This window comes from Sciurus vulgaris, assembly GCF_902686455.1.
Source record: "Sciurus vulgaris genome assembly, chromosome: 7".
Lineage (NCBI taxonomy): Eukaryota > Metazoa > Chordata > Mammalia > Rodentia > Sciuridae > Sciurus > Sciurus vulgaris.
The window spans coordinates 39384718-39401042 of NC_136467.1; the positions used below are offsets into that span (position 1 = coordinate 39384718).

General features: G+C 37.9%; 2 pseudogenes across 2 annotated transcripts in view; both read right to left on the bottom strand.

Moving 5' to 3' along the window:
- Window positions 1–3254: 3254 nt before the first annotated feature.
- LOC306666150 (elongation factor 1-alpha 1-like) lies at window positions 3255–4665 on the bottom strand (annotated as a pseudogene). The gene has a single exon. The product of its transcript is annotated as an elongation factor 1-alpha 1-like (transcript).
- Window positions 3261–16325, bottom strand: part of LOC306666149 (elongation factor 1-alpha 1-like) — a 36603-nt pseudogene continuing 23538 nt past the window's right edge. Inside the window, exon 2 of the transcript XR_013766699.1 lies at window positions 3261–3299. The product of XR_013766699.1 is annotated as an elongation factor 1-alpha 1-like (transcript). The remainder of the gene's footprint in view (window positions 3300–16325) is intronic.

The window sequence follows — 16325 nt, forward strand, 5'->3', positions numbered from 1 at the left end:
CATGTAGTATCTGAAGAACAAAAAATTATTTCTTGTTCCTAAGGAGCAGAGGAAAAATCAGTCCTTGTTCATGGATTTCCATAGCTCATTTGTTCTAATCAGTTCTAATTTCTCAAGAATGTTCTGCTCAATTTGATTATTACCACGGGACCCTGGGATTACAGAATATCTGAACTTCCTTTTTTGATCTTGGGAAGGATAGGATAGGCAGGGCTGCACCTGCCAAGAGTCAGCAGAGGTTCAGGGGCAGGGTACAGTTCTGATGAAGTAACAAAGTTAGTGGGAGGTACTAGGGACTGGAAGTAATGAACAGTCTGGGATGTTTAAGGGATGCCACAACCCCAAATACAAGGAACAAAAAATGTAGACTGTTTCTAAAAGTAAAACATGAATTTGGATAAATAGAGCCATGGATTTGGGACTGTGTGGAGGCTAAATCAAAATTAAAATGGGGCAGAAACAATATAGAGGTGACCACAGATCAGAGCAACTGGGTATAGTGATCTGGCACAAAGAGTCAGAAATCAAACAGATATGGATTTCACAATAAATACCCAAGAAAACCAAAGCTAGTTCAGAATCTGCAACCCAGTCATTAATAAGCACTGGTAAAACAATTAGATATTTAAATATATTTAAAATATATTACCATATACATAAGTGAATAAATTCATACTTAGGGATAGGTGATCAATAATATGTGGGGAAAGTAATAGGATATTTCATTTCCTTGACAGTTATAGATCAAATACACCTTATAAAATGTCTTTTAAATAGCACTCCAAATTCTTAATCTCTAAAGCAGGGGAAAAACTTACATGCCACAAAGTCGGACAAAAAATGTGAATATATATAAAACAGCCCGATTTACCCAATGGGAGGCGTGAGAACCCCTGGGAATGGGTTACATCCATCTGAAGGTCCAGTATTATTGAGTTCTGTTAAGTTTGCCAGGTAGAAACGTGGCAAATGCAAGCGGGTTCCTTTTGAATTATTTTTTGTACTAGAATTGAACCCAGGGATGCTTACCACTGGAGCAACATCCCCAGCCCTTTTCACTTTCATTTTGAAACATGGTCTCACCGAGTGCTGAAGTTGGCTTAGAATTTGCAATCTTCCTGCCTCAGCCTCCTGAGTATCTGAGATTATAGGTATGCACCACCTTGCCCATCATGTTTTGACCTTTTCCAAAAAAACTGGAAATGAGGATGTGTATGCATTCTGTTATGGTTTGGATCTAGAATGTCCCCCCAAATTCTCACATGTATAGGGCAGGATTTGGAGGTTGTGATTAGATCAAGAGGGCTTGATGTCATGAGTGAATTAATTCACTGATCGCTAAGGAACTACTAGGAGGCGACCTACTTGGAGAAAGTAGGTTACTGGGCGTGTGGACTAGAAGGCTTGTCTTCTCTCTGACCCCTTCCTGGCTGTCATTAGTTAAACAACTTTCCTCTGCCATGATATTCTGCCTCACTTAGGCCCAGAGCAATGGAGCCAGCCTACCATGGACAGAATTCTCTAAACCCATGAGTCAAAATAAACCTTTCCTCCTCTACGTTGTTCTTGTCGAGTATTTTGGTCACAACAACCAAAAGCTGACAAACACACAAATGTATATTAGGGAGAAAGGGGAGAGACATCATGATTTTTAAATGTTGAGAAGATACTCTAATATTTTTTTCTGCTGGGGATTAAACCCAGGGCCTCTTGCTTGGTAGAGCACCCTACTAATGAGTCACACACCCAGGCCAAGATACTCTAATTTGTTCAAAGTAATTTATACTATACTGAAGATCCCAAAGCTTAAGTGGTTAAGCTATTGCCCAGTATTTCAACTGACAACTATATGACTCCACCCTACAATGGCTCACTTTTACAAACTCCATTGAGCAATGGAGGGAGTAACAGGGGTAAAAGAACACAGAAAGTAGTGCTTAGGGACAACTAGTGGTAGACCACTATATTGTATGCATTAATGTATTGCATATCTCTTCTACATTTCAGGTTCCTTGAGAAAGGAAGCTTATCTATTATGTCCTACTACTTCACCAGTACAAGCACAATACATGGCCCATAGCAGACCATTGGTAAATATCCATGCAATGACTAATAAAGAAGAAAGAAAGTATAGATGGAGAAATCAAGTCTTATTATATTAAATTATTCAGAGACATGTTTAGAACACCATTTAAAGCCCTGGATAAATAATAACTACCAGATAAGAAGTCAAAAGAAAAAAAGTCTCAGAATTAAGGAAATTTTTTTTTTAATTGGAAATATTTTTAGGTAAACATGGAATACTGAGGCATACATTTATCTTCATTTCCTCCTAAAATTCTGTTGTACAAGAGGAAAGGATTCAAGTGCCCAAACCCTCAAACCTTAGTGATTGGAAAGCAGTTGGGCATATGACTTAATCAACAGGAAGAGACCAAAATCTGATGTCTGTAGAGGGAGATTCAAAAAGAGGCAACTTCATTTGTACTACAGAGCCCTGGAAGAGCTCGAGAATTGTCACATCAGAGATTTCTGAGTGTGGTGCCCAAAATGTGCCTCAAAACAGAACTGGCTAAAGATTTTTTTGTTTGTTCTTTTTAGATATACATAACAGTAGAATGTATTTTTGACATATTATACATACATGAAGTATAACTTATTTTAATTAGAATCCCATTCTTGTGGTTATACATAAAGTTTCACTGGTCATGTATTCATATATGAACAAAGGAAAGTTGTATCTGATTCATCCCACTGTCTTTCCTATTCCTGTTCCCACTCTCTTCCCTTTATTCGCCTTTGTCTACTACAATGAATAGAAATAGAAATAGATATTCTCTGCCCTCCCACCCCCTATTGTGTGTTAGCATCCACATATCAGAGAGGACATTTTTGGGGATTTTTTTTTCACTTAGCATAATAGTCTCCAGTTCCATCCATTTACTAGCAAATGTCCATAATTTTATTCTTTTTTTCTCATTAAACTTTGTTTTAATGTGTTTCAAAATTCTGTGACAGATTTTTGGTCAAGTTGTTTCCATTAAAAAGTACTGATTTTTAAAACTAATAACTTAAAACTGCCACACACTCAAAAAAAAAAAAAATGGTCCACAAAAACATTCTCCTTTCCTTCTGAAGGTTTACGATGCATTGTTACCCATTGACCAGTCTTTTTACTATTAAACTTAAATGGCCAATTGAACAAACAGTTTTGAGACCGTTCTTCCACCACTGAGTAAGACTGGGGTGACAGGTGTTAGGAGTAATATTCATTTAGCCTTCTGAGCTTTCTGGGCAGACTTGGTGACCTTGCCAGCTCCAGCAGCCTTCTTGTCCACTGCCTTTGATGACACCCATAGCAACTGTCTGCCTCATATCACAAACAGCAAAATGACCCAGAGGAGGATAGTCAGAGAAGCTCTCAACACACATGGGCTTCCTGGAACCATATCAACGATGGCAGCATCACCAGACTTCAAGAATTTAGGACCATCTTTCAGCTTCTTACCAGAATGGCGATCAATCTTTTCTTTCAGCTCAGCAAACTTGCAAGCAATGTGAGCTGTGTGACAATCCAGTACAGGGGCGTAGCCAGCACTGATTTGGCCTGGGTGGTTCAGGATAATCACCTGAGCAGTGAAACCAGCTGCTTCCATTGGTGGGTCATTTTTGCTGTCACCAGCAACATTGCCACGGCGAACATCTTTGACAGACACATTCTTGACATGGAAGCCCACATTATCTCCAGGAAGAGCTTCACTCAGAGCTTCATGGTGCATTTCAACAGACTTTACTTCAGTTGTGACATTGACTGGAGCAAAGGAGACCACCATGCCAGGCTTGAGAATTCCAGTCTCCACTCAGCCCACAGGGACACTTGCAATACCACCAATTTTGTAGACATCCTGGAGGGGCAGACGCAAAGGCTTGTCAGTTGGACGAGTTGGTGGCAGGATGCAATCTAAAGCTTCAAGCAGTGTGGTTCCACTGGCACTGCCATCTTTACAGGTGACTTTCCATCCCTTGAACCAAGGCATATTAGCACTTGGCTCCAACATGTTGTCACCATTCCAACCAGAAATTGGCACAAATGCTACTGTGTCAGAGTTGTAGCCAATTTTCTTAATGTAGGTACTGACTTCCTTAACGATTTCCTCATATCTCTTCTGACTATAGGGTGGTTCAGCGGAATCCATTTTGTTAACACCAACAATTAGTTGTTTCACACCCAGTGTGTAAGCCAGAAGGGCATGCTCACGGGTCTGCCCATTCTTAGAGACACCAGCTTCAAATTCACCAATACCAGCAGCAACTATCAGGACAGCACAGTCAGCCTGAGATGTGCCTGTAATCATATATTTTTGATGAAGTCTCTGTGTCCTGGGGCATCAATGATAGTCACATAATACTTGCTGGTCTCAAATTTCCACAGGGAGATGTCAATGGTGATACCACGCTCACGCTCAGCTTTCAGTTTATCCAAGATTTGAATGAGCCCTTTCCCATCTCAGCAGCTTCCTTCTCAAATTTTTCAATGATTCTTTTGTTGATCCCACCACATTTGTAAATCAGATGACCAGTAGTGGTAGACTTGCCCTAATCTACATGTCCAATGACAACGATGTTGATATGAGTCTTTTCCTTTCCCATTTTGGCTTTGATTTAGCGGTGGTTTTCACGACACCTGTGTTCTGGCGGCAAACCCATTCAGGTCGACAATTTCATTCTTCTTTATGGCTGAGTAATATTTCATTGTGTATATATACCACATTTTCTTTTTTTTTAATTTTATATGATTTTTAAATTTTTATTTGTTCTTTTTAGTTATACATGACAGTAGAGTATATTTTGACATATTATACATACATGGAGCATAACTTCCCATTCTTGTGTTTGTACATGATATGGAATTACAATGGTCATGAATTCACATATGACCATAAAAAACTAATGTCCGATTCATTCTACTGTCTTTCCTATTCCTTTCCTCCCTCCCTTCCCTTCATTTTCCTTTGTCTAATCCAAAGTACTTCTGTTCTTCTCTTCCCCCTGCCCCCACATTAAGTGTTAGCATCCACATATTAGAGAGAACATTTCGCTTTTGGTTTTTTGGGATTGTCTTATTTCACTTAGCATTATGGTCTCCAGTTGCATCCATTTACTGCAAATACTATAATTTCATTTTTCTTTTTGGTTAAGTAGTATTTTACTGTGTATGTATACCACAGTTTCATTATCCATTCATCTGTTGAAGGACACCTAGGTTGGTTCCATAGCTTAGCTACTGTGAATTGACCTGCTACAACATTGATGGGGTTGCATCACTATAGTATGCTGATTTGAAGTCCTTTTGCATATAAACAGAGGAATGGGATAATTGAATCAATGGTGGTTCTGTTCCAAGTTTTCTGAGGAATCTCCATACTGCTTTCCAGAGTGATTGCACCAATATACAGTCCCACCAGCAATGTATCAGTATGCCTTTTTTCCCGACATCCTTGCCAACATTTATTGCTACGTGTATTTTTGATAATGTCATTATGACTGGAACACAGTGGAATCTGAGGATAGTGTTAATTTGCATTCTCTAATTGCTAGAGATGTTGAACATTTTTTCATATATTGTCGACCATTCATATTTATTCTGTGAAGTGCCTGTGCAGTTCCTTTATCCATATATTGATTAGGTTACTTGTTTTTGCTTTTTTCTGTTTTTTTATTTTTATTTTTTTTAATTTTTGGTGTTAAGCTTTTTAGTTCATTTCAAATCCTAGAGATCAATGCTCTATCTGAGGTGCAGGTAGCAAAGACTTTCTCCCATTCTGTAGGCTCTCTCTTCACATTTTCGATTGTTTCTTTTGCTGTGAAGAAGCTTTTTAGTTTGATACCATCCCGTTTATTGATTCTTGATTTTACTTATTGTGCTTTAGGAGTCTTTGATGAGGAAATCAGTTCCTAAGCTGACATGAAGGAGAGTTGGGCATACATTTTCTTCTGTTCGGTGCAGGGTCTCTTGTCTAATGCCTAGGTCCTTGATCTACTTTGAGTTGAGTTTTGTGCAGCATGAGATGGGCCTAATTACATTTTATTACATATGGATTTACAGTTTTCCCAGCACCATTCATTGTAGATGCTATCTTTTCTCCAATGTATGTTTATGGCCTAGCTGAAGATTTTATATGAGGTGCAAATAAATCTCATCCTAATCCTTCCCTACCCTACATAACCTGGAGACTTCTCCCAATCTGGGTAGAAGACAAGAGGTTAATTTCTAAGAGGTTCATCTTTAGAGATTTCTAAAGCAATACATTTTCATTATTGAATAACACTGTGGTTATTTGCTACAAAGTATTATTGCCATGACAGGGAACTTACACTACTGGGTTTAAACCCCATGCTTATGAAGGCTAGCAGGTTGATCTTTGGGGGACACATTCGCATCCTGGGAAATTCATCCGCAGGACCGAGTCAAGGCTTTGACTGGGGCAACTGCAGTGGCTCCATTCTGCTGCTCTACAACCTTCTTTCAACAGGAGAATGTGAGATGTGCTCATGCCAATGACAGGCATGAGAACGAGAGGACAGGCAGGATTGCATAGGTTTTCTTCGAGGCCTCTACTTGGAAGTGAAACCCTGCCAACTCTGTCATAGTCTATCACCCTTAGTAAGTCACAAGTCATAGAGACAAGTGAGTTTCCTTAGGCATGGAAAAAGAGAACCCAACTCTAGTGAGATGAACTGCAGAGTCACACAGCAAAAGTGTGAAAATAAGGATATGTGAAGGTGGATACCCACCTTCAACTCTCAGAATGGATACCGGCACTCAACATGATGTCTCCAATGTCCGATCTCCACAGAAACTGACAAACCCAAGAGAAAGCTGTAAGACTCAGACATTTGGGGAACCTCCCCATGAAAAAATCCGACTTATACCCTTGTTAATCTTCTGTGAAGCACCGTGGCAATATCTTTTTAGTGCGTCACTTTAATTATGAATGCACAGTCTAGGTTCACCAGACATGTGAGTAAATCTGACACAAATGCAGAAACCAATGCCAAAGAGCAAACAGAAGGAGACTCAGAGAAAGGTACAGAGAGCAGAGAAAACTTAAAAGTCAGTGAATCATCTATGAAATTATAAATCAAAAACTATTACAGAAGAAATAGTCAATCAAAGGATTAGAGGCTTAATTTTTTAAAAACTCAAAGGAAGACAAAGATATAAAATAGAAGAAAAAGAATAACAATATCAACAACAAAAACTAGTAGTTCAACAGAGGAGAGTCAATATATGAAAACAAAGGGCTAGCTGTAAGAAGAAAATCTCTGAAATATCAAATGACTTAGCCATAAAATGTAGCTCAGATAACCAGAGCAAATTATCCATTTTCTATATTTCTTAACAGCAGAAAATCTAGTTATTTATTTACCTACTCGAGCATGCCATTCTGTAGCACTAAATAATCATGTTGTAAACAGATGGTAGGAATTACAATAGAAAGTAAGGATACTCCACTATCAGGAAGTTCTTGTGTATTTTTGTTTGATCAGCAGCATGTAAAAAAAAATATCCAGGGACACCAAGATTGAAGGACCATGAAGGATAAGACTAAGAGAGCTAATCAGGCTAAGCCATCACTTCCTCTGTCTATTTTTAAGAGTGTTCATGTCTGTCGATGCTCACACAACGCTCTTATCTCATGTGGTGTCTGGCAACTTTTTCAGCACCCTTGTTGGTTTAACTAATACTGTTAACAAATCCAAAACCACTGTGAGGCACAAGCCTCCAATTCGTACACACCCTTCATCCCCCAAAAGATGGCACTGGCTCTACAATGGGAGTTTCACTTGGTATTGAATATCTTGACTCAGCATGATTTTTTTAGAACTCCAGGTTTAAATCAATTTATTTGGAATATTGTTGGCTTTTGTTGACTGCTTACTATATGCCAATTCATTTGGTAGATATTTGCTCATTTTACCCTCAAAACAATTCTACAAGGCAAGGTATTATTTTTATTATCCCACATCACATGTAAGGCAAACTCAAAAGAGAGTGCTAAAGGAAGAAAAAGAACTAAGTATGGAACCAGGATCTCATAGCCCAAGCAGTCAGTTCTAGAAACCTCTAAACTCTCTTGCTTATTTTTTTAAATCATTTTTTTTTAATTTACAGGCTGCATTTTGATTCATCGTACACAAATGGGGTACATTGTTTGATTCTATGGTTGTACACAATGTAGATTCATACCATTCGTGTAATCATACGTGTACATAGGGTAATGATGTCTGTCTCATTCCACCATCTTTCATACCCTGAAAGAATGGACATTTTTTTAAGCTGTCTGTTTTATCTCAACTCCTAAGGTTTCCCTCCCAGTAATGGGAACAAAGCCCTTAAAGCTGTTCCAGGAAACAGCCCCAAACAGAGAGTAAAAGAGTAAATTGAGCCTGATAGCCAGATAGTGCTCAAACAGTAGGATTACCAGAAACTATTGACCAGAATCTACACCTGTTGTAAAAACATTGTGAAACATGTTGTCAGCAAACCCAGACCCCCTTGAAATTTCCTGGCAGCTTTGTTCCCCCTTTTCCCCCTTTCATGTGTGACCCCTCCCGATGTGTGGTTTCTGCCTTTATAAACCTACAAGATTTTCTGCTAGGGACTCGACTCCTCGAGTTGGGTCCCAGCGCGCTGGAATAAACACCTCTTGCGGTTTGCGTCAAGTGACGCCTCCTGCGGTTGATTGGGGTTGCCGTCCATCCATGGGACAGAGTTGGGGTTTCCTTTTTGGGGGCCTTACAACCCCACTCCCTCTATTTTCCTTCCACATAAAGTTCCTCCATTCTTCTCTCACTCCCCATCTCTTGCTTTATCAATAAGTGATGCTTTGATTATACATGAGACATAGAGATTACATATTATAGCCAAAAGAATTTGACTGCAAAAAAATTGTTCAATATTTCTGTTCAGTATTCTCTCAAAATTTTCAAAGGAGCCTTGGTAGGGAGAGATTATATTACTGAAATGGGTCAGTGATTGCAGAGTGGTAGACCCAGAAATTAACTTCCCTGCAGAGTCTAAAGCATTTAGCCTTGACTTTCAAAAAGAATACAGAAAGTCCTGGACATGATGGATCCTCTGCCCTCAGGAACTTAGAGACCCTACATCTGTATGCCAGACAACAGACTAAGGTTCAAACCCAGAGTCTTTCTAATGCTAAAGTCCAGGTTGTTCTTGTATACAACTAAAGTTAAATACACCATAGGAGAGGGCCCTGGTTTTGTTAAGTTGGTGGTTCTGTGCTCCCTGTTTTCTGTCTATAAATAGTTACTCTAGAAAGATACCCTAGAGAAGTTTTTAAAAATTAATTGTTATGGTTGGTGACTGATGTAAAGACTGTTAATAAATTACTTAATGCTGAAAAAAAACTCATTTTTACCCTTCCTTGCAATGAGGTAACTTGGGTATCAATATTAAACTTTTATGTTTTAATGGAGAAAGAGTGTTGCCTTTTTATACCTCACTACATATTTGGTTTATTTTGGAGTCCTGTTTTCACTGTGAAGGCATCTTGTATTTAAAACTGATAAACAGGCATTGGATCTAAATTGTATGAAGTGAGGAAGTTAGACTCTGGACCAACCAAACTAGTATCTGATTTATTAAATAAATGAACTCCATTCACCTAAGATGGATAAGGCATGTGATCCAAAGGTAAGAGAGACAGAGCACCCTTGTGCATAAGAATTGGCAATCTAACAGATAATAATAAAAACATCCAAAGTGTGCCAGTAAGTTCAAAGGAGGGTAAGTCACATTCTTTTGGGTCAGCAGTGGAAGCTGCAAAGATTAGAAGTTTTTTAAATGGGCCAAAAGAAACTTATGAGAAAAGGTGTGAGGTACGTTCTAGGTGGAGAAAAGATCACCAAAACAGCCCCCAGACAGCCCCCAGGCCAGACTCATTCTTCACATGTCAGAAATATCTGAAACGCAGGAAATAAACCAAACCCAGGAAAAATGTGATGACCCGGGTCCATGTCCAGTGAATGGATAAAACTGTTAAATATTCCTTTTCCCTGAACAAAAATTATTTCACAGATTTCTTTTACTTCTTGCATGTTCCTCCCCTTGTCCAGTTCCAGTGGGGGAAACTTAGAAATATCTCTTAATACTAACCTTTATCCAAATTGTTTTTATCTCAAATTTGGCCCCAGCAAGCTACGATACTGTCCAAATCAAACATCAGGTGCCAAATTTCATACTATGTAGACATTTTGTATAGAATTACAGCCCTTGAACATAAGGACCCATACATAAGGGAAAGTCTGACAGATCTTTAATTATCCACCAGGAATTGTTACACAGCTATAGTCAACCTCCTCAGAGGACACCCATATTTTAGGTTTATAACCTTGACACAAACATTTGCTCTTGGATGAATTTTTAATAATGTACTTTCTGTATCTAAAAATAATAAATGGCCATTATGGAGAATTCAGAAAATACAAAAGGAATAAAGAAAAATAACCATCATCCATAGATAACCATCATTAAAATTCCTTACTTTTATCTGCACATATGTATTCTGAATGCCTGAAATGTTATATTGTATATACTATTTTAGTCACTTTATAGCATAAATTTACTTCCATAGCATTCATTCCCCTATTAATAACATTTAACTTGTTCCAATATTTTTGCTATCAATAATAATGTCCCAAAGAACATCTTTGGGCTGAATTCCTCATTGTTGATTATTTTTTTAGGACAAAGTCCTAAAATTGAAATTATTAGTTCTAAGTATATGAATGTTCTTTATCCCCCTGATAAATATTTCCAACTTGGTCTTCCAAAAAGATATTCTCAATTTACACTCAGCTGGATGTTCATGTGAACATTTGAAAAGCTAAGATGGTACACAGGTATATTGAATCCCTCTCTCATAAATTCAGGACATCTAATAAAAAGTTGGTTGGCTCATATTGGCCTATTGGCACTTTAACCTTCCATTTTATGCATCATTTCTCTTCTTTCAACACCTTTCCTTACCAGCCATCCAGGTTTCTCATTCGCTTCTATCTCTTTTGTGAAAGGAGAATATCTAAAGTGAAGCACACTAAGGTGTTAGGGATCTTTTCCAAGGCAATAGCTGTTTTAAAGAGAATGACTGGAGAGGCCATATTTAATTCATAGGATTAACACACTGTACAATGGAGAACCCAGCAGGAAAAGTATGTGGACAAAAGGTCCAAGGTTTCTAGAATCATACCACATAGACACCCATGAGCTTTTAAGGAAAATTGGACCTGCTCCTTCACAAAGGCAAGCTTTCACTGTGCAAATGACCAGTGTTCACAGGGTAATCTAGTGACAAATGGCTGTGCTGAAAGTCTCATCAGAAAGGACTCTCTGGGGCCAGCCTTCAGAGAAATCAAACAACTAAATCTAGGCAGTGAATGGCACATATTTTGACCCAGGGATTTGGATCCAGAACTCTGAAAATAAAATACAAATCCTTGCCTGTCAACTTGGCCATTTGGGAAAAGTGTATGAAAATCTTACCTACCAAAGGAAAGTCTGTAAGAGGACTTGGCAGCTTAAATAGTTGTCATACTGTTTATTAATGAATAGTAAAACATGCAATTTAGCTTAAGAAGGGGGAAAATATTTCCACAGTGAATAACTATTAAAATATGATAAATAGATCTCCCTCTGTGCTTTGCCTTATAAACAAAGTAGCTTCTATAATTTGTCTTTTGGTAATTTATAATAGCAAAAATTTCTACTATGGAAAGGATAAGGTAAGTTTGTTTTCAAACTCTCCTTAAAGAATCAAAAAATAATAAAAAACAAGTCAGAAAAAATCCAGTATATCTGAATTCAGTTCTTGAGTACATATTTAAAAGTGAGTCATTTATTCAAGAAATAGGAAGAAAAGAAGTAAATTCTTCCATCTCCCTAAAAATCACTGTCACTTTTAAACTATGGCTCATGAGCCCTTTAACCTGAACATGTCCAAGAGAAACATTAGGAAACGTCAACCATCTATATCCATTCAGATAACAGAACTTCATAAGGATTGTGCATGTCTGTTTGTTTGGAATTGTTTTGGAAGGTTTTGTTGTTGTGAGAGGGAGATTAAAAGAAAGAGAGGAGAAGATGTGATCTGTTCCCCCCCCCACCCCGGAACTCTTAGAAGATAAGGTGACATCCCCTCAGTGACTAGCCGTGACTAAGGACTGACAGCCACTTATGGTGTTATCATTTTCTGAGAGGCTGCTGCTGGTTTTGTGGGCACTCTCTCCACAGTAGCAGGCACTTAGTTGCTCAATGTTATTTGAAGAGGTTTAAGAGGTACTGCAGCTGCTGCATCTCAGGGTTCTATTTTTAATTGGGATGAACTTAACTGGGGCCTGAATCTCTCAAGAGAGAGACTCTCAGGAAACATTTATGGTAAATCCCCTGACAGTCGCAGAATATTAAGATAACTCAATAATCAAATCCTCTGAGAACCAAGCACTTTTCCAGAAAGTCAACCTGAAGAGAAGAGATAGGGGGTAAGGATTTTTAGACTCAAGTGTCTGCCAACTGCAAGATGGACAAAATACGTATGACAACTTAAAAACTTACATTTTTGCATTATAAAAGAGGAAACTAAGGTTCAGAGAGAGTAAGTGATGTGACCATGGTTATAGAATAAGTAATGCTTTGATTACTATCCGCATTTCCTGACCCCATTGCAGTGATTTTTCTACTATTAGCTGCTTTCTGGTGACATATTTGAAAGGTTTTATTGCCTTTTTGTTAGTGTTGTTTTGTCTTCCCAATTAGATAGCAGGGTCACAATTAGTTATACATGTTCCTTTTAGGTTAGTGGATAGAGCTATGGTCCTACTGAATCATCTAATGAGTTAGAATGAAAGATTTCATTGGAGGTCTAGACCACACAAGTTTACTCACTGAATAGTATCATCAACATGAGAGTGAACCAAATGATTTTACCAGTAGGAGTGCCCTACCTGTTCTAGGTGAGAGATGAACAGTGACTGCTGTCTACTGCTCTCATGTAATAGGGAAGCCATTTTGAGATAACACTCAGGGGGTGACTCTCCTTGTCAGAGAAGATCTAAAGCATCTCATCCAATGCACAGAGGATGTCAATCCACAGAGAGACTGAGCCTACAGAGACATGAATCGAAGAAAGGGCAGATGAGATTCTTCAGACTATGAAAAAAGGCCTGCAGTTTTGCTCTGCCAGCCTCACAGAGTATAAGACTAAATATTTTTTAGAGGTAATAGCTAGTATCTGATGCAAGAAGCTGTTTATATATCCTGGAAATTCGTGCTCTATCTGATGTGCCTATGGTAAAGATTTCTCCCATTTTGTAGGCTCTCTCTTCATGTTCTTGATTGTTTCCTTTGCTGAGAAGAAGCTTTTTAGTTGGAATCCATTCCATTTATTGATTCTTCATTTTACTTCTCGTGCTTTGAGGGTCTTGTTAAGGAAGTCAGGTCCTAAGCCAACATGCTGAAGATTTGGGTCTACTTTTTCTTCTATTTGGTGCAGGGTCTCTGCTCTAGTGCTTAAGTCCTTGATCCACTTTGAGTTGAGTTTTGTGCAGGGTAAGAGATAAGGTTTAACTTTATTTTGCTATGTATGGATTTCCAGTTTTGCCAGCATCATTTGTTGAAGAGGCTATCTTTTCTCCATTGTATGTCTTTGGTGCCTTTGTCTACTATGAGATCACTGTATTTATATGGGTTTGTCTCTGTATCTTCTATTTTGTACCATTGGTCTATGTGTCTGTTTTGGTACCAGTGTTATGCCATTTTTGTTACTATAGCTCTGTAGTATAATTTAAAATCTGATATTGTGTTGCCTACTGTTTCACTCTTCCTGTTAAGGTTTGCTTGGTTATTTGGGTCTCTTATTTTTCCAAATGAATTTCATAATTGCTTTTTCTATTTCTATGAAGAATGTCATTGAGATTTTAATAGGAATTGCATTAAATCTGTATAACACATTTGGTAGTATGGCTATTTCAACAATGTTATTTTGATAGCAAAGAGCATGGAGATCTTCCCATCTTCTAAGGTATTTTTCAATTTTTTTCGTTAGTGTTCTGTAGTTTTCATTGTAGAGGTCTTTCACTTCTCTTGTTAGATTGATTCCCAAGTTTGTTTGTTTTTTTTTAGGTTATTGTGAATTGGGTAATTTTCCTAATTTTTCTTTCAGAGGAATCATTACTGATGTATAGAAATGCATTTGATCTATGGGTGTTGATTTCATATCCTGCTACTTTGCTGAATTCACTTACTAGTTCTAGAAGTTTTCTGGTGGAAATTTTTGGATCCTCCAAAGATAGAATAATGTCATTAGCAAACAGTGATAGTTTGAGTTCTTCTTTTCCTATTTGTATCCCTTTAATTTCTTTCTTCTGCCTAATTGCTCTGGCTAGAGTTTATAATAGAAAGTCTTGAAGACACTGACAAATTTCTAGACACATATGACCTACCCAAACTGAATCAGGAGAACATACACAATTTAAACAGATCAATCTCAAGCAATGAAATAGAAGATGCCATCAAAAGCCTACCAACTAAGAAAAGCCCAGAACCAGATGGATTTTCAACCAAGTTCTATAAGACTTTCAAAGAAGAATTAACACCAATACTTCCCAAATTGTACCTTGAAATAGAAAAGGAGAGAATTCTTCCAAACTCATTCTATGAAGCTAGTGTCACCCTGATGCCAAAACCAGACAAAGACACATCAAAGAAACTTCAGACCAATATTCTTGATGAACATAGATGCAAAAATTTTCAATAAAATTCTAGCAAATTGCATACAAAAACATATTAACAAGATACTGTTGCCATGATCAAAATGGGGTTCATCCCAGGGACGCAAGGTTGGTAGAACCTAAGAAATCAATAAATATAATTCATCACATCAACAGACTTAAAGACAAGAATCATATAATCATCTCAATAGATGTAGAAAAAGCATCTGACAAAATACAGCACCACTTCATGTTCAAAACACTAGAAAAATACAGATAGTAGGAACATACCTCAACATTGTAAAGGCTATCTATGCAAACCGAAGGCCAACTTCATTCTAAATGGAGAAAAATTGAAAGCATTCCCTCTAAGAACTGAAACAAGACAAGGATGTCCTCTTTCACCACTTTTATTCAAGAGGGCCTTATTAATAAATCAGAAACACAGTTACTTCAGAAATCAAAATCGTACAGTTCACTTCAGATCATTATGGTGATAACATCACCCCCTGCAAATCACTGTTTATTCTTTAGTTAAAGCACTTAGCACATTGTATCATTGTTGTTTACTTAACTGCATAACTTCCCTAGTGAATATCAGGCATCCAGAGGACAGGGTGAGGGTTTCACCTCTTTGTTCCATTGACACCTCAGACCTGACCACATCCGATTCAACCATGGTGTACCAAATTGATTTAGTGATCTGCAACACACAGCTTACCTCAGTAATAAGCTCTCTGAGCTTTACCAGAGAGCAAATCATAAAACCTTATGAGAAACTGATTTAAGGAGATGGGCAGAGTTTTGTGGTACAAACCTGTAATACCACTAGAGGCAATAGAATCTCAAGTTGGAGGTCAGCCTAGGCAACTTAGTAACCCTGTCTCAAATTTTTAAATAATAATTGCTGGGGGAGTAGCTCAATGGTGGAGTAGCCCTGAGTTCAATCTCCCACCACCAAAAGAAAAAAGGTAAGGGAACTTTTTTTCTTTTCCTTACAAATAGGAAGGATATTAAAACTCTGGATTATGAAAAATCCCAAAGTTAGTGTCTCAAAGATAGACCATCAAGTAGAAGAAAGTAGGTAGCTAAAGATTTCTGGGAAATTGTGGTATAAACAACAGATGAGAGAATGCCAAGAAATAGGATCTAGACAGAGTTGACAGAAGTACAGGAAAATTAATAAAGTTCATGATTTCATACAACCAATTATATACCTAGTGTTTGTTGTTACTATAACAACTGGTCTTCCAGATAATGACCAGGCTACCTGTCACTGATCCCACAGCCAAAATATCCTGGAAACTGACTGTCACATAACCAGGTTGTGTCTATTGAGGGAAGCAACGTATCTCCACTGTGTCAGATGAAACTGAATGACCATCAGAGATGAAAGAGCATTCAAGTAGGAATCCCTTTCAAAAAGAGAAAGAGAGAGAGAGATAAAGAATTTATAGATCCAAATAGTCAAACAGTTGATGGAACCACAGGAATTGTTTCATAGACTAGAGGGAAAAAAACCAACCCTGCCATTTCTA